This window comes from Coregonus lavaretus (assembly GCF_964263955.1).
Source record: "Coregonus lavaretus genome assembly, chromosome: 3".
NCBI lineage: Eukaryota > Metazoa > Chordata > Actinopteri > Salmoniformes > Salmonidae > Coregonus > Coregonus lavaretus.
In genome coordinates this window covers 9,852,257-9,873,205 of record NC_139990.1, presented here as the reverse complement: position 1 = coordinate 9,873,205, position 20,949 = coordinate 9,852,257, and the positions used below count along the sequence as shown (strand labels likewise).

Below are 20,949 nucleotides of genomic sequence, written 5' to 3'. Positions count from 1 at the left end.
TCTGACGCGTCCACCTCAACCGTGAAGGCCAAGGAGGGATCCGGATGAACCAGCACTGGAGCCGAGGTAAACAGGCTCTTCAGACGATTGAAAGCCCTGTCCGCCTCAGCTGACCACCGCAAACGCACCGGTCCCCCCTTCAGCAATGAGGTAATGGGAGCCGCTACCTGACCAAAGCCCCGGATAAACCTCCAGTAGTAATTGGCAAATCCCAAAAATTGCTGCACCTCCTTCACCGTGGTTGGAGTCGGCCAATTACGCACAGCCGAAATGCGGTCACTCTCTCCATTTTATCCCAGACGCGGACATGTGGTACCCTAGGAAGGAGATGGACTCCTGATAGAACAAGCATTTCTCCGCCTTGGCATACAGGTCATGCTTCAACAGTCGTCCAAGTACCGTACGCACCAGGGACACATGCTCGGCCCGTGTAGCGGAGTATATGAGGATGTCATCAATATACACCACTACACCCTGTCCGTGCAGATCCCTGAAAATTTCATTGACGAAGGCTTGGAAGACTGATGGAGCATTCATCAACCCGTATGGCATGACGAGGTACTCATAGTGTCCTGAGGTAGTGCTGAAAGCCGTCTTCCACTCATCTCCCTCCCGAATACGCACCAGATTGTACGTGCTCCTGAGATCCAATTTCGTGAAGAAGCGCGCTCCGTACAGTGATTCCGTCATACATGCTATCAGAGGTAAGGGATAGCTGTACTTGACAGTGATCTGATTAAGCCCACGGTAATCAATGCACGGGCGTAACCCACCATCCTTCTTCTTCATGAAAAAGAAACTCGAGGAAACTGGTGAAGTGGAAGGCCGAATGTATCCCTGTCTCAGCGATTCGGAGACATATGTTTCCATAGCCGCCTTTTCCGCCTGTGACAGAGGATACACGTGACTCCGGGGAAGTGCATCGCCTACCTGGAGATTTATCGCACAATCCCCTGGACGATGGGGTGGTAATTTAGTCGCCCCCTTCTTACTGAAGGCGAGAGCCAAATCGGCATACTCAGAAGGATTGTGCACTGTGGAGACCTGGTTTGGACTCTCCACCGTAGTAGCCCCCAAGGAAACCCCTACACACCTCCCCGAGCACTGACTGGACCATCCCTTGAGAGCCCTCTGTTGCCAGGAATTAGTGGGATCATGAGTGGTTAACCAGGGAAGTCCCAACACCACAGGATACACAGGAGAATCAATCAGATAGAGACTAATCCTCTCCTCATGACCCCCCTGCGTCCTCATAGAGAGTGAACCTCCCTGATTAGACCTGACCCTAGCGGGCGACTATCTAATGCGTGGACAGGAAAAGGCACATCAACACGAACAGTAGGAAACCCTAACCTAAGAGAATATTGACGATCAATAAAATTCCTAGCTGCGCCTGAATCTACTAGCACCTTATGCTGGGAATGAGGAGAAAACTCCGGAAACACAACCTCGATAAACAACTGACCAACAGGGAGCTCTGGGTGAGTCGGGTGCCTACTCACCTGAGATGGTCGACCAGTGCTCTGCTTACTGTCTTGACTCCCTGGGGACCCTCCCCAGCACCGAACCGCAGTGTGTCCTCTGCGGCCACAGTTGGTGCAGGGGACGGCCCCTCTCCTGGTCTCCCTAAGTGCAGCACCTCCGAGCTCCATGGGGGTAGAGTCGGAGGTGCTGGGGGATGGAATGAATGAGCCCTGATCAGAACGTCCGCGGGTCTCCAACAGGTTATCCAGCCTGATGGACACCGTTCCTCCATAGATTCGGACTGACGAGCTGTACCTGCTGACTCCATAGATGGTGCGTGGTTCTGTAACGAGTGTCAGTGTAATGCGGTGGATCGAAGTCAGGCGCAGGACACAGAACTCGAGGAAATGTACTTTACTGAACTTGAGTAACGAAAACAACACAGCAATACCTTCACGCAGGAAGGAACTAACCCGCTCACCAAACGACACACGAAATGAAAAACAACCACGCACAAGACACATTGGGAGCACCTGGGTTAAATAGGGTAGGCGTGATTACACAAATGGGAAACAGGTGTGTGACATAGACAACGGGTGCAACATAGACACATATAACATAGATCGGCAGTAGCTAGTATTCCGGTGACGACGAACGCCGCAGCCTGCCCGAGCAAGGAGGAGGGGCAGCCTCGGCAGAATCCATGACAATGCTCTATTCATCATAGTGATAAATAGTGTTAAAAAAGTGTTTTCTGACATTCCCACACCTTCCCCGTGGTCCCTGTGTGGCGGGTGATTTGGACGGAGCCTACAAAATACAATAGCTCCACCGAGCTATAATAACCTCCACAATAAAGAATCACACACAAAGACAAGGGGGGCAGAGGGAATACTTATACATGTACTAATGAGGGGATATGAACCAGGTGTGTGTAATAAACAAGACAAAACAAATGGAATGATGAGATGATGAGCGGCAGTGGCTAGAAGGCCGGTGACGACAAACGCCGAAGCCTGCCCGAACAAGGAGAGGAGGCAGCTTCGGAGGAAGTCGTGACAGTAACCCCCCCCCCCCGGCACGCAGCTCCAGCAGCGTGCCGACACCGGCCTCGGGGACGGCCAGGAGGATGCGGAGCAGGGCGAGCTGGATGGCGACGGTGGAAATCCCGCAACAGGGAGGGATCGAGGACATCCCTCACCGGGACCCAGCACCGCTCCTCCGGACCGTACCCCTCCCACTCCGCGAGGTACTGAAGAACCCCCACCCGACGCCTCGAATCCAGGATGGAATGGACGGAGTACGCCGGGGGCACCCTCGATGTCTAGACGGGGCGGAGGGACCTCCCGCACTTCAGACTCCTGGAGTGGACCAGCCACCACCGGCCTGAGGAGAGACACATGAAACGAGGGGTTAATACGGTAATCAGAAGGGAGTAGTAACCTATACGTAACCTCGTTTATTCTCCTCAGGACTTTGAACGGCCCCACAAACCACGGGCTCAGCTTCCGGCAGGGCAGGCAGAGAGGCATATTCCGGGTCGAGCGCCAGACCGGATCACCCGGTACAAAGACCGGGGCCTCACTTCGGTGGCGGTCAGCGTTGGCTTTCTGGCGATGCACGGCGTGTTGGAGGTGGATGTGGGCACGTCTCCTCCATGCGCCGAAACCAGTCGTCCACCGCAGGAGCTTCAGTCTGGCTCTGATGCCACGGTGCCAGAAACGGCTGATACCCTAAGACACATTGAAAGTGAGTTAGGTTAGTGGAGGAGTGGTGGAGAGAGTTCTGGGCATATTCGGCCTATGGCAAGAACACGACCACTCCCCCGGCCAGTCCTGGCAGTAGGACCGTAGGAACCTACCCACATCCTGATTTACCCGTTCCACCTGCCCATTAGACTTGGGGTGAAACCCAGAGGTCAGGCTGACCGAGACCCCCAGACATTCCATGAATGCCTTCCAGACCCTGGATGTCAACTTGGGACCCCGGTCAGACACTATGTCCTCTGTTACCCCGTAGTGCCAGAAGACATGAGTAAACAGGGTTTCTGCCGTTTGCAGGGCCGTGGGGAGACCGGGCAGAGGAAGGAGGCGGCCGGCTTTAGAAAAGTGGTCCACAACGACCAGGATGGTGGTGTTTCCCTGAGAGAGGGGAAGATCATTGAGAAAGTCAATTGACAAGTGGGACCATGGCCGTTGTGGAACTGGTAAGGGATGTAACTTACCCACTGGGAGGTGCCTAGGTGCCTTACTCTGGGAGTACACCGAGCAGGAGGAGACATACACCCTCATGTCCTTAGCCAAGGTAGGCCACCAGTACTTCCCGGTCAGGCAGCGCACTGTACGGCTGATACCTGTGTGACCAGAGGAGGGGGACATGTGTGCCCAATAGATCAGACGATCACGGACAAGAGACGGCACGTACCGCAGCCCACCTGGGCACTGAGGTGGAGATTGCTCTGTGCGTAACGCCTGCTCTATGTCGCCGTCCACCGCCCACACTACCGCCGCCACAATGCAGGAGTATGGGGGTGTTGTCTATGGGCCTCTCCTCTGTGTCGTACAGCCATGACAGTGCGTCTGCCTTCACGTTCTTAGTACCTGGTATGTATGACAACGTGAAATCAAACCGGGTGAAGAACAAGGCCCACCTGGCCTGGCGAGGGTTCAGCCTCCTCGCTGCCCGGATGTATTCCAGGTTACGGTGGTCAGTCCAGGCGAGGAAAGAGTGTTTCGACCCCCTCGAGCCAGTGCCTCTACGCGGTCAGGGCTCTGACAACAGCCAACAGCTCCCGATCACCAACGTCATAGTTCTGCTCCGCCGGGCTGAGCTTCTTAGAGAAGAAGGCACAGGGGCGGAGCATGGGTGGCGTGCCCGAGCATTGAGATAGGACACCTTTCCCTACCTCAGACGCATCCACCTCCACTACGAACGGTAATGATGGATCGGGATGGGCCAGTACCACTGGTCAGCCTCAGCAGACCAGCGGAGCCGGGACGGCCCACCCTTCAACAGAGAGGTGATGGGAGCTGCGACCTTGCCAAAGCCCCGGATAAACCTCCGATAGTAATTGGCTAAGCCAATAAAGTGCTGCACCTCCTTTACCGTGGTTGGAGTCTGCCAATTATGCACGGCTGAAATGCGGTCTCCCTCCATCTCCACACCTGAGGTGGTGATGTGGTATCCGAGGAAGGAGACGGACTGCTGGAAGAACAGACACTTTTCTGCCTTGGCATAAAGGTCATGATCCAACAGTCGGCCCAGCACCCTGCGAACCAGGGACACATGCTCGGCGTGCGTAGCGGAATACACCAGAATGTCATCGATGTAGACCACCACACCGCGACTAAGCATGTCCCGAAACACCTCGTTCACAAAGGACTGGAAGACGGATGGAGCATTCATCAACCCATACGGCATCACCAGGTATTCGTAATGCCCCATGGTTGTTTTGAATGCTGTCTTCCACTCGTCCCCCTTCCAGACACACACCAGGTTGTACGCACTCTGGAGATCTAACTTGGTGAAGAAACACGCCCCATGCATTGATTCTATAACAGAGGAGATGAGGGGTAGAGGGTAACTATAGCGAATGGTAGTTTGATTAAGTGCCCGGTAATCAATGCAAGGGCGCAGACCTCTGTCCGTCTTCTTCACGAAAAAGAAACTCGAGGAGGCGAGCGAAGTGGAGGGACGTATGAACCCCTGGCACAGGGACTCTGAGATGTATGTCTCCATAGCCTCCGTTTCAGCCTGCGATAGGGGATAGACATTACTCCTGGGAGGCACAGCGTCTAACCGGAGGTTTATCGCGCAATCCCCCGCCCGATGAGGTGGTAATTTGGTTGCCTACAATTTGGAAAACGCGTGCGCCAATTCAAGGTATTCAGGGGGAATGCGCACGGTGGAGGTAGTGTCTGGACTTTCCACCGTGGTTGCACCAACAGAAACAGCTAGACACCTACCCTGACACACTCGCGACCACCCTGTAAGAACCCTCTGCGGCCATGAAAAGGTGGGGTCATGTAGTGCGAGGGGGACTCAATAATATAAAAAGTGATTTGCTCCCTATGGGTCTCCTGCATAATCATTGTGACTGGTGCTGTAACCTCCCTAACAAAAACCTGACCCTAATGGTCGGCTGTCAAGTGCTTTGATGGGAAATGGAATGGGTAGGGGAACCAATGTGATACATAACCTATTAGCTAAAGACCTGTCCATAAAGTTCAGCTGCGCCTGAATCGACCAGCGCCTTACACTGGGGAACTATCGTGTGCTCAGGGAAGTTGACGTGTATGGTGAAGTGCACAGCAGAGGGCTCTGAACGAGTGTGGGCTACCTGGGGTGACGCGAGAGTGCTCTGCCTGCCGCCTCCAGACCCAGAAGAACGCTGACGACAGCGTGCAGAAGAATGTCCTCTCTTGCCACAAGAGTGACACTGGATCTGTCGTCCTCCGTTCTCCCGGATCGCTGCACCATCCAGCTCCATCGGCACGTAATCCGGGTTGCAGGGGGGTGAAACGGGCAGGCCCCTTCCAGGACGTCCTCTGGAAGCCAGCAGGTTGTCCAACCGGATGGCCATGTCCACCAGCTGGTTGAAAGTCAACGTGGTATCCCGGCAGGCTAGCTCCCTTCGGACGTCCTCCCGCAGGCTGCACCGGAAGTGGTCGATGAGGGCCCGCTCGTTCCACCCGGACCCCGCCGCTAGAGTTCTAAACTCCAGGGCAAAGTCTTGCTTGGTCCTCGTCCCCTGCCTCAGATGGACCAGGTGGAGGGATGATCGAAGACTGCCCGGAAGAGGCAAGCGAACGCCCCGTAGTTGTCCAAGCGTCTCCTCCTTCACTCCAGACCGCATTGGCCCACTCCAGGGCTTTCCCCAGAGACAGGAGACAAGGGCAGACACCTTCTCCCGCTCGAGGGAGCCGTGCTGATGGTGGAAAAATAGAGGTCCAGCTGCAGGAGTAATCCCTGGCAGCGGACCGCTGTCCCGTCGTACTCCCTCGGTCGAGATAGGTGAATCCCTCTGGGTGCTGGGGTGTGGGTGGCTGGATCCGGTCGCTCAGCTGGTCCCGAAGGGTCGGGTGCTCTCCTCTCCAGGCGTTGGACGACGTGGAGAACGCGATCCATCCCTTCGCCCAAGCTGGCTAGCATGTTGGAATGCTCCCGGACCCTCTCCACGACTCCAGGCATATTCCCGTTTCCTGCTGACTCCATGCTGTTGGGTGTGTGATTCTGTGGTGGGTGATTTGGACGGAGTCAGGCGCAGGAGGGTAAATCACAGAATAAATTGTTTATTTGGTAAGACAGCGGTACGCAGCAATGCGTAAAACACTCCAGTGCGGTAAATGCGGCACACTGGAGAAAACAAGGCACACGGGTGAATATCCCGGCGATACAAAATACAATAGCTCCACTGAGCTATAATAACCTCCACAATAAACAATCACACACAAATACAAGGGGGGCAGAGGGAATACTTATACATGTACTGATGAGGGGATATGAACCAGGTGTGTGTAATAAACAAGACAAAACAAATGGAATGACGTTTATGGCCCTTTTTTTTTTTTATGGCCCATTAAAGGCCCTTTTTTAGTTAAGAAGTGGAAGTAACGGCTTTATTTTTAGCTATACAGTATTCACCACTCCCCACACCCTATTCCAGTCCTAAACTCAATGTTCTGTTCAGTTAGAGGACCAAGTCATAAGCAGGGAGGGGGGTAGGCTCAAAGAAACAATGTAGAGGAAGTGACCGGGGAGGGGTCGACTCCTAATAAAGGTTAAAATAAAATAAAATAAAATGTTATTGGTCACATACACATGTCTAGCAGATGTTATTGCAGGTGTAGCGAAATGCTTGTGTTTCTAGCTCCGACAGTGCAGTAATATCTAACAAGTAATATCTTACAATTTCACAACATATACCCAATACACACAAATATAATTAAAGCAATGGAATTAAGAATATATAAATAAATATATGGACGAGTAATGTCAGAGCGGCATAGACTAAGAGACAGTAGAATAGTATAGAATACAGTATATACATATGAGATGAGTAATGGAAGATATGTAAACATTAGTAAAGTGACTAGTGTTCCATTTATTAAAGTGGCCAGTGATTTCTAATCTATGTATATAGGCAGCAGCCTCTAATGTGCTAGTGAAGGCTATTTAACAGTCTGATGGCCTTGAGATAGAAGCTGTTTTTCAGTCTCTCGGTCCCAGCTTTGATGCACCTGTACTGACCTCGCCTTCTGGATGATAGCGGAGTGAACAGGCAGTGGCTCGGGTGGTTGTCCTTGATTATCTTTTTGGCCTTCTTGTCACATCGGGTGCTGTAGGTGTCCTGGAGGGCTGGTAGTTTGCCCCCGGTGATGCGTTGGGCAGACTGCACCACCCTCTGGAGAGCCTTGCGGTTGTGGGCGGTGCAGTTGCCGTACCAGGAGGTGATACAGCCCGACAGGATGCTCTCAATTGTGCATCTGTAAAAGTTTGTGAGGGTTTTAGGTGCCAAGCTACATTTCTTCAGCCTCCTGAGGTAAGGGGTGTTTGCATATTATTTTCTACTTGTTTTGTCAACTCTGAGTGCCTAAATATAAGCTATGGCCATTCAGAATCATTCTATCTATCTGCCTATGAGAGGATAGTCAGGAAGCCAGAGATGACTGTCATTGTCTTATTTCATTTGTTAACCAAGGGAGGGCTCACTCCCAAAATACCCATTTAGGCTAGTTGAAGACGGACAGACTACAGCTATTGTCTTTGTGTAGTCTACGTTGTGTTCTTAATACTCATCTATCAAGGTATCTTGCTGTGCAAATAAAAGTGGTGTTCTAAAATGTTGTAATTGAAATTATTAGTAAACAATTAAATGCCATTATAATAATGTATAATACATTAGATGTAGCCCAATACATTGACTCTACATAAAGCATGAATATATATGTTCCATTGAATAGGCTAGTGTTGAATCAACTGGTTGAATCAACGTTGTTTTCAAGTCGTTTAAATTACATTAAATTGAACCAACGTCAAATAGATGTTGAATTTACATGTGTCCAATTGGAAGCATCTCCACGTTCGGAGTGCAATTACGCACTACATGTCCCAGAGACCATAGCGCAGCTGCTTGCCCGTTCTGTCACTCCTCCTCAACATCTTGCGGGAGAATAGGAGTAGGCTGTGTCTGGGTGCATAGTCTGAATAGCACCGTACTACGTCTGGGAATATACGTACACGGTAGAGAACGCGCCTCACAGCTCCTCAGCTTTGAATAGTAGTTAATACAAATATATAGGGTTTACTAATAAGTATTAATTTTATGTCAATTCTTTATTAAATGCGGGGTTTTCTGAGGTGGTGGAGCCGCACTGCACAAATCCAACGAGTTTCAATTCAACAGTAGCCTAACGACTGACTGCTATTCATGGATGGTCTTCTATGGTAAGTGGTCTCTAGACCTCTTTATTAGCGAATGTAGAAAGTTGCCTCTTCATGTCGACAGGTCAGTTTATTTCGAATGGCAGTGAGGTTTGGGTTGCTATAGGCAAATTCTGAAACTTCATTGATTTCATTTGTATGTTTTATGCCGCAGCACGGCAATGCAAGGAAGGCGGGCGTCTAACAGTCCCTTTGAGGAATGAACCAAATATTTGTCGGAATATTGATTTGGAGATAACTTAGTAGCCGACTTTCTCAGCTCCACAGTAAACTCGGCTAGGGTGAAAGGGCAAATGGGTTGTAGGGAGACCGCAATCTGATGATAGGTGTATGCTGCTTGAACTAATTGGAGCGCTGAATCAAAGTTTCTGGTTAGTTAGGCTAGTAGGCAATTTGATACATTGCAATGCAGCAGTTACAATTTGGGGGATCAATTCAAAGTTGAATGCTGTGCATCTCCTTGCTTGCTGCCCTGCGTTTGCCATGAGTTCTCAGTTTTTACTGAGAAGTATATTAATTTGTCTCTATACAGCCTATATATTTAGGCTCCAGTTCTTGCTATTTCATATTGTAGGCTTTTCAAAAAGCCACAAATGTATTATGGATAAGAACACATTAGATTTGGCATGCATGGTATTACTGTAAAGAAGCTTTTACACTTTCAAGACAAATGTAGAGATCAGAGCATGGGCCTCTTGCATATATTTTGTCTGTCTATTATCTTCAAGCACAACCGCTTTAGTTTATAGTCAATTAAATGAATGTTCTCTAGTACTAGGCACTCACTTTTTATAACAGTGACATTACTCTGGTGTTGAGATGCAAATTTACTTCCTGCATGGGTCTATAGTCACACAGCAAGACCAGCAGCAGGTGACAGTAGGTGTATTCTATTCTACTTAGTACCCTGATGGTATATTGGGATGCTCAGTGTTACCCTGCAATGGCCTCCATAACATAAGCATAATATAACATAAGCATATCAGAAGGATTGAGTTCAGATTGATGACTGGGCCAATAGTCCCTGAGCCAAAGACTAGCGTACCCTGTCATTAGACAGACAAACAGCATTGACTTTATTGACACCAACAGGCTTAGAGGTTTCTTCCTATCACTGGCCTGGCAGGCTGGCACTTACTGTTCCCCTGTGCCAAGAGAAACGCCCTCCCTCAGTCTGTGTGGACGTCTACTGTGTGTGTAGTCAGTGTTTGTGTGTGTAGTCAGTGTTTGTGTGTGTAGTCTGTGTCTGTCTACTGGGATTAAAAAGAAGAACTCGGGGTTCAAACTTTCCCAGATTCTCTGGCCAGTTTGGCAGTATGCAGGGCAGACAACCACTACTACTGTAACATAACCATCATCACATTATTTTGACCACATGTTGGATGCTTCCCTCAGGGAGACGGTTATTCTCTGCTGTACTGTTCCACAGTGAATTTATTGACCGATAGTAGTTACTGTTAATCTGAAAGTCTTGATATAGACAAGCCTTTATGTCAGTCAAATTATTAATTTAATAAGACAACAGCGTTAACTGCTGCATTTGTTAATGCCAGTTTATTACACCTTCATGTCAAAGATGTGGATTGAATCAGTTTGAAGTTTTATTAGTCGTATGTATAGGATACACATGGTATACACCGTCCAACGAAATGCCTACAACTCAGCTAGCCATCCTAGTTTTTCACTGATAGTAATATAATAGTGATTGTGTTTGACAACATAGATTGAAGCAGACATGTGCGAAACATGTCTGTCGTAAATTTAACCCCTGCATTAGTGGTGTACTATGTCAGGTCAAAATGAGCCGTAGGGATACTGGCAGCTGTGGTGGGGAGGACTTGAAGTGCACTTCTTCAGCACACACGACTACATTCTTTTAAAACACTGGGAACTAAGACGACTTTGGAGAGGTGAAAGCTTTTTGTTCACACACCATCTGAGTGACATGAGCACACTTCAGTTGTCCAAGTGTTTCTACAGCTGGGATTAGGGACAATGTGTGAAGGTGTCTGCACTGCACCCACTGGGCCTCTCAACCCTGATGATACTGATAGATAGACCTAGTGATAGGGATGCTGTAAATGTATGTTGTATGATTATTTAAATAGGCCTTACTGATCTAGGCTAATGTATATCCATCTCACACACGCTTGACTATCCACTTCAGAAAGCTTGAAAAGTGTTTGTTTCAATCATTGGGATGTAAACAGTGAGGTGTCTGATTCTCCACTCTGAGAGGCAATTACTTCAACATGCTCCATTTGACACCTTTGAACATTAAACTGAGTTAAATCCTGTGTGTGTTTGTGTGTCTATGTGTGTGCATGCGTCTGTGTGTGTGTGTGTTGTAATACTAATGGTTTAGCCTGGTTTGTTCTGTTAACCACAGGGATGTTTATGTAAGATGTAGATTTTGACCACACAGGCTCAATAGAATAGTCTAGGAAACAGGAAGTACTCTTGAGCCACCTCAGAGTCGTTCCTCTCCCTCAGCTGCAGTCACACTGTCAGCAAGCCTCTGTCAGCAGGGTGTTTGACAACTGTGGTTATAGTTAAAAGGGCATTGTTGGCACTAAGACTTTCACTTTGTGCTTATCATTACCTACTCTCATTTCCAGGCTTCAAAAGCCTCTCTATCTTCAGAGAACTCCCATTCCTTTCCCCCATGCAAGCCTACATTACTTAGTTTAAGCTACAAAACCATTTCCATTTTTCCTAATTTCTCCAATAGCAATGGAATTAACAATTCACTCACCAGAAACTGTAAAGGATTTCTTATTCTAGTTTAATACTATCTGTGTGTTTCATATTAAACTCTTGTAAACCTCTTATGAAGATGTCATGGCAGAAAAAGAGAGAGAGCGAGATGGAGCGAAGCCAAGGACAGACGTATTAAGAGAGGAATGAAAAGAAAAAGAATGAGAGAGAGAGAGTCAATTCTAATCATAAAATGAAGGTATCGATCTCTCCTCGTCGGACCATTGTTGGTGCTCTTTAGATTCTCCTTACTGCTATTGACCCTGGCCAAATTGATTTTCTATTTGGACGTGAACATTGTTAGAGCCCTTGTTGCCATGGCCTTCAGAGCCTGTTAGTAGTGGCAATGATTGGAACAAGAACAACTGAAGAGACTCCATTTTCAACAGACGGGTACATTTCTCAAAGGTCATTTCATTACATTGACATTCCTGATGGTGGGAAAATGTGTTGATGCACTTTAATATCCACTAATGCGAACTGATGCTGGAAAAACTCAAAACACCAGATTCACCCAGGATTCTCATCTGAACCTAACTACTATTCATTACCTAATCAGATAAGAAAAAGTCCAGGCCGTGATATTCAAAACAGGGAATCCACCAAATGTCCTATATGGCTGCATTGCAGAATACCTATTAACCAATTTACTAATGATTTATAATACAGGCCTAGTTATTCTGTGACACACTGACCAAGACAAACAGCTTTGAGATCAAGTACCTCAATCTTAGCTGCCATCTTGATCATGTTTACTGTATGATCAAAATCTGCAAAACCCTATGATTGATGTGGTTATCCTGTCTGTGTTTATCCTGCTACGACCTCACACATCTCATTAGCTCAGGTTTTGTTTTGCTGTGGTTGTTTGGTTTCCTGTTAAAACACAGTAGTTGATTATGACAGGGAGTAAGTCGGTGTGTCATGAGAAAGTGTTTCATTTGTCTGGTTCTGATGATTCATTGTGATTTCATGTCACGCCATGTCTGCAATAGTCTCCTGGGATGAGTCTCAAATGGCATCTTATTCCGTATATAGTGCACTACTTTTGACCCTAGTACACTATATAGGGAATGGGATGCCATTTGGGATGTAGCTCTGTGCGACACTAGGAAAACAACAGTGAGGGTAGTGTGGTGTTAGTAAAGGCCACAGCAGGGTACAGGGAAGTGAACACCAGGTCACAGAATGCTAGCTCCACCCTGTTCCTCTACAATTAGGCCTGCACTTTAAAAGCCAAATGAAGCAATACCCAGAGACATATTAGACATCTGGTTGTCAGGTAGGCAACGCCTTTAAAACATGTTGTCACTCTTGGACTGTCAGTGTATTATAGTCTTTGGAATGTTGGATCACCATTGTCTGAATTCCTTTTCTCAGGTTTAGCACCTACACTAATTAGTGGATCCGGCTATTTCAGCCACACCCGATGTTGACGGGTGTATAAAATCGAGCACACAGCTATGCGTTCTCCAGAGACAAACATTGCCACTAGAATGGCCTTACTGAAGAGCTCAGTGACCTTCAACGTGGCACCGTCATAGGATGCCACCTTTCCAACAAGAGTTCGTCAAATTTCTGCCCTGCTAGAGCTGCCCCGGTCAACTGTAAGTTTTGTTATTGTGAAGTGGAAACGTCTAGGAGAAACAACGGCTCAGCCGCGAAGTGGTAGGCCACACAAGCTCACAGAGCGGGACCGCCGAGTGCTGAAGCACGTAGAGCGTAAAAAGTCTGTCCTCGATCCAAACTGCCTCTGGAAGCAATGTCAGCACAAGAACTGTTCGTCAGGAGCTTCATGAAATGGGTTTCCATGGCCGAGCAGCCACACCCAAGCCTAAGATCACCATGCGCAATGCCAAGCGTCGGCTGGAGTGGTGTAAAGCTCGCTGCCATTGGACTCTGGAGCAGTGGAAACGCGTTCTCTGGAGTGATGAATCACGCTTCACCATCTGGCAGTCAGACGGAAAAATCTGGGTTTGGCGGATGCCAGGAGAACGCTACATGCCCGAATGCATAATGCCAACTGTAAAGTTTGGTGGAGGAGGAATAATGGTCTGGGACTGTTTGTCATGGTTTGGGCTAGGCCCCTTAGTTCCAGTGAAGGGAAATCTTAACGCTACACCATACAATGAAATTCTAGACGATTCTGTGCTTCCAACTTTGTGGCAACAATTTGGGGAAGGCCCTTTCCTGTTTCAGCATGACAATGCCCCCGTGCACAATGCGAGATCCATACAGAAATGGTTTGTCGAGATCGGTGTGGAAGAACTTGACTGGCCTGCACAGAGCCCTGACCTCAACCCCATCGAACACCTTCGGGATGAATTGGAATGCCGACTGCGAGCCAGGCCTAATCGACCAACATCAGTGCCTGACCTCACTAATGCTCTTGTGGCTGAACGGAAGCAAGTCCCCGCAGCAATGTTCCAGTGGAGGCTGTTATAGCAGCAAAGGGGGGACCAACTCCATATTAATGCCCATGATTTTGGAATGAAATGTTCGATGAGCAGGTGTCCACATACTTTGGTCCATGTAGTGTATGATAACTACAGCCAGACGTGTTTGTCCAGACTCCAGACACAGCTCACATCACGTCGTGTCTGATCTTGCCTGTCCAACACACACACACACACACACACACACACACACACACACACACACACACTGTTATTAACCGGGGTCCCTTAGCAATATTCTCAGGATAACAGGGAGGAGGGAGGTTAGAGCTTGTGTCTGATAGTTGTCGTGTTGTTGAGCTGCCTGCGTTGTGTCTCTGCTGCTGCACTGCTCAAATAGACATTTCCCAAGTATCGCCCGGTGATCGGCCCTTTCAATGTAATTAGATGGAAGTGCCATAGCGGTGATTGGAAATCAGAGGTCTCCCTCAGGATTGTTGGTAATTTGACACTTATCATGCATTCCCCTCCTGTCATTAGTACAGACCTGATGAGACTGGGGAAAACAAAGCTGTATGTATCCAGTTATAGGTCATTATTTCGCCCCATACGCACTGGGAGATGTGACACTAACGCTGGGTGATGGTGACACTAACGCTGAGTGATGGTGACATTAACGCTGGGTGATGGTGACACTAACGCTGGGTGATGGTGACACTAACGCTGGGTGATGGTGACATTAACACAGCGTTAGTGTCACCATCACCCAACGTTAGTGTCACCATCACCCAGCGTTAGTGTCACCATCACCCATCACCCATCACCCACTAACGCTGGGTGATGGTGACACTAATGCTGGGTGATGGTGACACTAACGCTGGGTGATGTGACACTAACACTGGGAGATGCTGACACTAACGCTGGTTGATGGTGACACTAACGCTGGGTGATGGTGACACTAACGCTGTGTGATGGTGACACTAACGCTGGGTGATGGTGACACTAACGCTGGGTGATGGTGACACTAACGCTGGGTGATGGTGACACTAACGCTGGGTGATGGTGACATTAACGCTGGGTGATGGTGACACTAACGCTGGGTGATGGTGACACTAACGCTGGGTGATGGTGACATTAACGCTGGGTGATGGTGACACTAACGCTAGGTGATGGTGACACTAACGCTGGGTGATGGTGACACTAACGCTGGGTGATGGTGACACTAACGCTGGGTGATGGTGACACTAACGCTGGTTGATGGTTACACTAACGCTGGGTGATGGTGACATTAACGCTGGGTGATGTGACACTAACGCTGGGTGATGTGACACTAACGCTGGGTGATGGTGACACTAACGCTGGGTGATGGTGACACTAACGCTGGGTGATGGTGACACTAACGCTGGGTGATGGTGACACTAACGCTGGGTGATGTGACACTAACGCTGAGTGATGTGACACTAACGCTGGGTGATGGTGACATTAACGCTGGGTGATGGTGACACTAACGCTGGGTGATGGTGACACTAACGCTGGGTGATGGTGACACTAACGCTGGGTGATGGTGACACTAACGCTGGGTGATGGTGACACTAACGCTGAGTGATGGTGACACTAACGCTGGGTGATTACATTTACATTTACGTCATTTAGCAGACGCTCTTATCCAGAGCGACTTACAAATTGATGTGACACTAACGCTGGGTGATGGTGACACTAACGCTGGGTGATGGTGACACTAACGCTGGGTGATGTGACACTAACGCTGGGTGATGTGACACTAACGCTGGGTGATGTGACACTAACGCTGGGTGATGGTGACACTAACGCTGGGTGATGGTGACACTAACGCTGGGTGATGGTGACACTAACGCTGGGTGATGTGACACTAACGCTGGGTGATGTGACACTAATGCTGGGTTACACTAACGCTGGGTGATGTGACACAACACTGGGTGATGTGACACTAACGCTGGGTTACACTAAATCAGGGTTATGTGAAACTAACACTGGGTTATTTGATACTAACACTGGGTTATTTGATACTAACACTGGGTTATGTGATACTAACACTGGGTTATTTGATACTAACACTGGGTTATGTGATACTAACACTGGGTTATTTGATACTAACACTGGGTTATGTGACACTAACATAGTTACGTAGTTGACTCCAGCTTGAGGGTGGGCGTCAAGGACTGACTACTCCTTTTGGAGATGACTTGCTGTGCGGTTAACCAAGGGGGCTGGTCTAGCTGTTGCTGTGGCTGCTGCCTGAAGTATGGAGTCTGATAGGATAGGATAGAACAGGACAGAACAGTACTGTGTGTGTGCAGAGTGTGTTGCTGCTGCTGTTTCTGTATGATGTGACACAGACAGGGAAGAACCTCATCTCACACGCCACTGGATAACAGCATTGCAGGGACACCGGGAAACACACACACAAACCAACATACACGCACACACATACACACACTCAAACACACACACACACACACACACACACACACACTGCAGCTTGGTCGCCCTCTGACTAGGTGGCCCTGTAAAAAACTGGTTTAGTCGTAACACTTCCTGTAGAGGAAGGCATTATTAATGCGTTTTAAATCAGGTCTCACTGAGTGTCAGTGCGGTGGTTGCAGGTGTTGTGGTCATGTGTTGATGAGAAACAGGAACTTCATTCAACAGCAACACCACCCAACATCCCCGGAGGCCTTGTAGAAAAAAAGAAGGAAGGGAAGTGCTACATGGTTTTGGTAGACAGAAGGTGCTCTTTGGTAAAAGGAGTGAATTGGTCATCAAAAAGAAAGGAGGACCAAGTTACTCTTCATATAATTAATTAAAATGCCTTTATTTGTATGGAAACAAAGATTAAAAACTCTGACGCGTTTCGGCTGCATGGCCTTCGTCAGGGACTACCCTGGAGGCCTTTTGCATCGGACTCAACGACCAAAATAGACACACGATGATAAACACAAACAACCATTTGTCTGTTTGTATATCAGGAGGAGAGTCATCAATGGCCGATGGTCCCTGAGGAGCGATGGGCCTGTTAGTAGGCTCGTCTGTTGATAAGAGGGACTGGTCTTGTTTATAGCCTTTTCTCCTGACTCCTGGCTATATGATCTGAGAACTATGCAGATGCTCTATAGAAACATGTTCTGATGATTCTCATGTTTCTGGAATGCAGTTGTAGTTTGTGTATCTGTATTTGTACATTAGATAGATAGTGGGTTGAGTCAGATGTCTGATAACATGCATTGGAGTGCTGGTTTTGCTTACTGTGTAGTTTCTTTCACTGTGTGCAATCAGATGAGAAATGTGATGACCTGTCAAGTGGCCTCGCATCGATCGGAAGGTGGAGGCTCCTGGCAGAGAGGGGACATCTACCAGTCTGAGAAAGACCTTATCTACCTCCTCCCTCTCTTTACCTCCCCCCTCTCTTCTCTCCCGCTCTCTCGTTCTTTCATTTTGGAAACTTCCCAATCAGCAGTATCTGGTGTCCTGTCGGTCGGTAGTCTTGGGTGGGCGGAGGGACGGGGACGTGGATATTTATCCTCCTAATTACCCACAGTCCACCACACCACGTAGCTTTTGTACTTTTCACAATTAAGGGGGACCTCCCTCTTCCTCTTCCTAATGGCTGGCCTGGCTGGGAAACAGCTCTGTTATCTAGCTGAGGCATATTAATACAAAACGTAGGAAAACAACATGTAACAAAGGCCCTCTCTCAACCCAAGTCCCAGTTCAGTTAGGCAGTGCTATTCAGTGGACAGTGGACACACTAGTCCACCTCTTTTTATAGTTGGACCTGAGAAGCACTCAGGCTCAATATAAAACACTAAATCAAGAAGCTTGATATCATTGATGGAAAATCAATGACATGATATGGGCAAAAGTGTATCTCACCTGGTTGTCCAGGCTTGATCTGGTCTGGAGCAACAAACTGCCTGTATCTGTATCATACAGTGCATTCGGAAAGTATTCAGACCCCTTGACTTTTTCCACATTTTGTTACGGTACAGCCTTATTCTAAAATGGGTTAAATTGTTTTTGTTCCTCATTAATCTACACACAATAACCCATAATGACAAAGCAAAAACAGGTTTTTAGAAATTTTTGCAATTTATATCAAATAAAAAGTGAAATCACATTTACATAAGTATTCAGACCCTTTACTCAGTACATTGTTGAAGCACCTTTGGCAGCGATTACAGCCTCAAGTCTTCTTGGGTATGACGCTACAAGCTTGGCACACTTGTATTTTGGGAGTTTCTCCCATTCTTCTCTGTAGATCCTCTCAAGCTCTGTCAGGTTGGATGGGGAGCGTTGCTGCACAGCTATTTTCAGATCTCTCAAGAGATGTTAGATCGGGTTCAAGTCTGGGCTCTGGCTGGGCCACTCAAGGACATTCAAAGACTTGTTCCGAAGCCACTTCTGCGTTGTCTTGGCTGTGTGCTTAGGGTCGTTGTCCTGTTGGAAGGTCAACCTTCGCCCCAGCCTGAGGTCCTGAGCGCTCTGGAGCAGTTTTTCATCAAGGATCTCTCTGTAATTTGCTCCGTTCATCTTTCCCTCGATCCTGACTAGTCTCCCAGTCTCTGCCGTTGAAAAACATCCCCACAGCATGATGCTGCCACCACCATGCTTCACCGTAGGGATGGTACCAGGTTTCCTCCATACGTGACGCTTGGCATTCAGGCCAAAGAGTTCAATCTTGGTTTCTTCAGACCACAGAATCTTGTTTCTCATGGTCTGAGAGTCATTTAGGTGCCTTTTGGCAAACTCCAAGCGGGCTGTCATGTGCCTTTTACTGAGGAGTGGCTTCTGTCTGGCCACTCTACCATAAAGGCCTGATTGGTAGAGTGCTGCAGAGATGGTTGTCCTTCTGGAAGGTTCTCCCATCTCCACAGAGGAACTCTGGAGCTCTGTCAGAGTGACCATTTGGGTTCTTGGTCACCTACCTGACCAAGGCCTTTCTCCCACGATTGCTCAGTTTGTCCGGGTGGCCAGCTCTAGGAAGAGTTCCAAACTTCTTCCATTTAAGAATGATGGAGGCCACTGTGTTCTTGGGGACCTTCAATGCTGCAGAATTGTTTTGGTACCCTTCCCCATATCTGTGCCATGACACAATCCTGTATCGGATCTCTACGGACATTTCCTTCAACCTCATGGCTTGGTTTTTGCTCTGACATGCACTGTCAACTGTGGGACCTTATATAGACAGGTGTGTGCCTTTCCAAATCATGTCCAATCAATTGAATTTACCACAGGTGGACTCCAATCAAGTTGTAGAAACATCTCAAGGATGATCAATGGAAACAGGATGCACCTGAGCTCAATTTCAAGTCTCATAGCAAAGGGTCTGAATACTTATGTAAATAGGGTATTTCTGTTTTAGCTTTGTCATTATGGTGTATTGTGCGTAGATTGATGAGGGAAAAATAATCAATTTTAGAATAAGGCTGTATCGTAATAAAACTTGGAAAAAGTCAATATCTATTTATTTTTATGAGCGTTTATGTCCGCTTGTTCTCATGTTGTAATTTTGGTCTCGTCTCCTTCGCTCTTCTGTGCTGTGTGTACCTTCCCATTTACACCAGAGATCTGTATATCAGGACGAGATGCACGTCTCCACCCTAACAATGGGAATTGTTGTCCCAAAGGCGGGAAGGCGGGCGACAAGCTTAGGTCCAAAATAAGCCCATAGAAACACATTGGCCTTATTTTGGACAGATTTTAGCGAGAGTGAAACCTCTTGTTTCACCTCTTCCTCTATGGTTTATACACACACACCAAGCCCCTCCCCCTGCCTCTCATGCCAACAAAGTTGAGAGATCACATCTTCCTCTCTGACAAGCGGTTTCAACTCGCTATTTGGGCTCCTGAGTGGCGCAGTGGTCTAAGGCACTGCATCTCAGTGGTAGAGGCGTCTCTACAGACCCTGGTTCGATTCCAGGCTGTATCACAATCTGGTCGTGATTGGGAGTCCGATAGGGTGGCGCACAATTGGCCTAGCGTTGTCCGGGTTTGGCTGGGGTAGGCCGTCATTTGTAAATAAGAATTTGTTCTTAACTGACTTGCCTAGTTTAAAAAAAATCAAAAATTGCATTTGAGGTTTGGTCCAACAGAATCGGTCATATGAACACCGAAACACATTGAGACATTATTTTACTGTTGTATAGGAAGTTAACTTTTTTAATGATAGCCTTTTTATGTCTCAACTACTCAAATTGCATGCAGAGCAGACACTATTAAAACAAGAGTATTAATGAACATTTATTCTGGAAAATGAATGCTCAGTTTGTCTTCATTTTTATTACTTAAATAGGGTTAGTACATGCCACAGTGGTGTTGGTACACATACATTAGTTACATTTACATTTTAGTCATTGTAGCAGACGCTCTTACCCAGAGCGACTTACAGTTAGTGAGTGCATACATTTTCAAACTGGCCCCCCGTGGGAAACGAACCCACAACTCTGGCGTTGCAAGCGCCATGCTCTACCAACTGAGCTACAGGGGACATTATTAGTGAATGTGCATTATGCATGGTTCTAGTTAAATTTGTAACAAAAAAGGGCATTTTCATTGATTGACTTGAAAGCCAGATCAGTGATTATTGCCCACATTTTTTGGGGGATAAAATAATTACATTATTATGGTTGTGGAACGCTTATATTTAGCCTGGGTATAACTTCACAAGCTCTGAATTGCAGTGTATTTTACCCTTAACTGTACAACAATGCTTATAAAAATAATAAATAAATAAAGAGATATATAGTGAATCTCCCATAAGTTTAAAAAAAATTGAGAGATGATTTGTAGGCCATATCGCTCAGCCCTACATGCACTAGACTTCCTGCACAGCCTACCTGCACTGTATCCGGGA

The 20,949-nt window shown here is 47.6% G+C and overlaps 1 protein-coding gene across 1 annotated transcript in view; it reads left to right on the top strand.

Moving 5' to 3' along the window:
- The first annotated feature begins 8,632 nt into the window (after positions 1-8,632).
- Positions 8,633-20,949, top strand: part of LOC311126758 (phosphoprotein associated with glycosphingolipid-enriched microdomains 1-like) — an 82,180-nt gene continuing 69,863 nt past the window's right edge. Inside the window, exon 1 of the mRNA XM_084158558.1 lies at positions 8,633-8,910. The gene's annotated coding sequence lies outside the window, so the exon portion shown is untranslated. The remainder of the gene's footprint in view (positions 8,911-20,949) is intronic.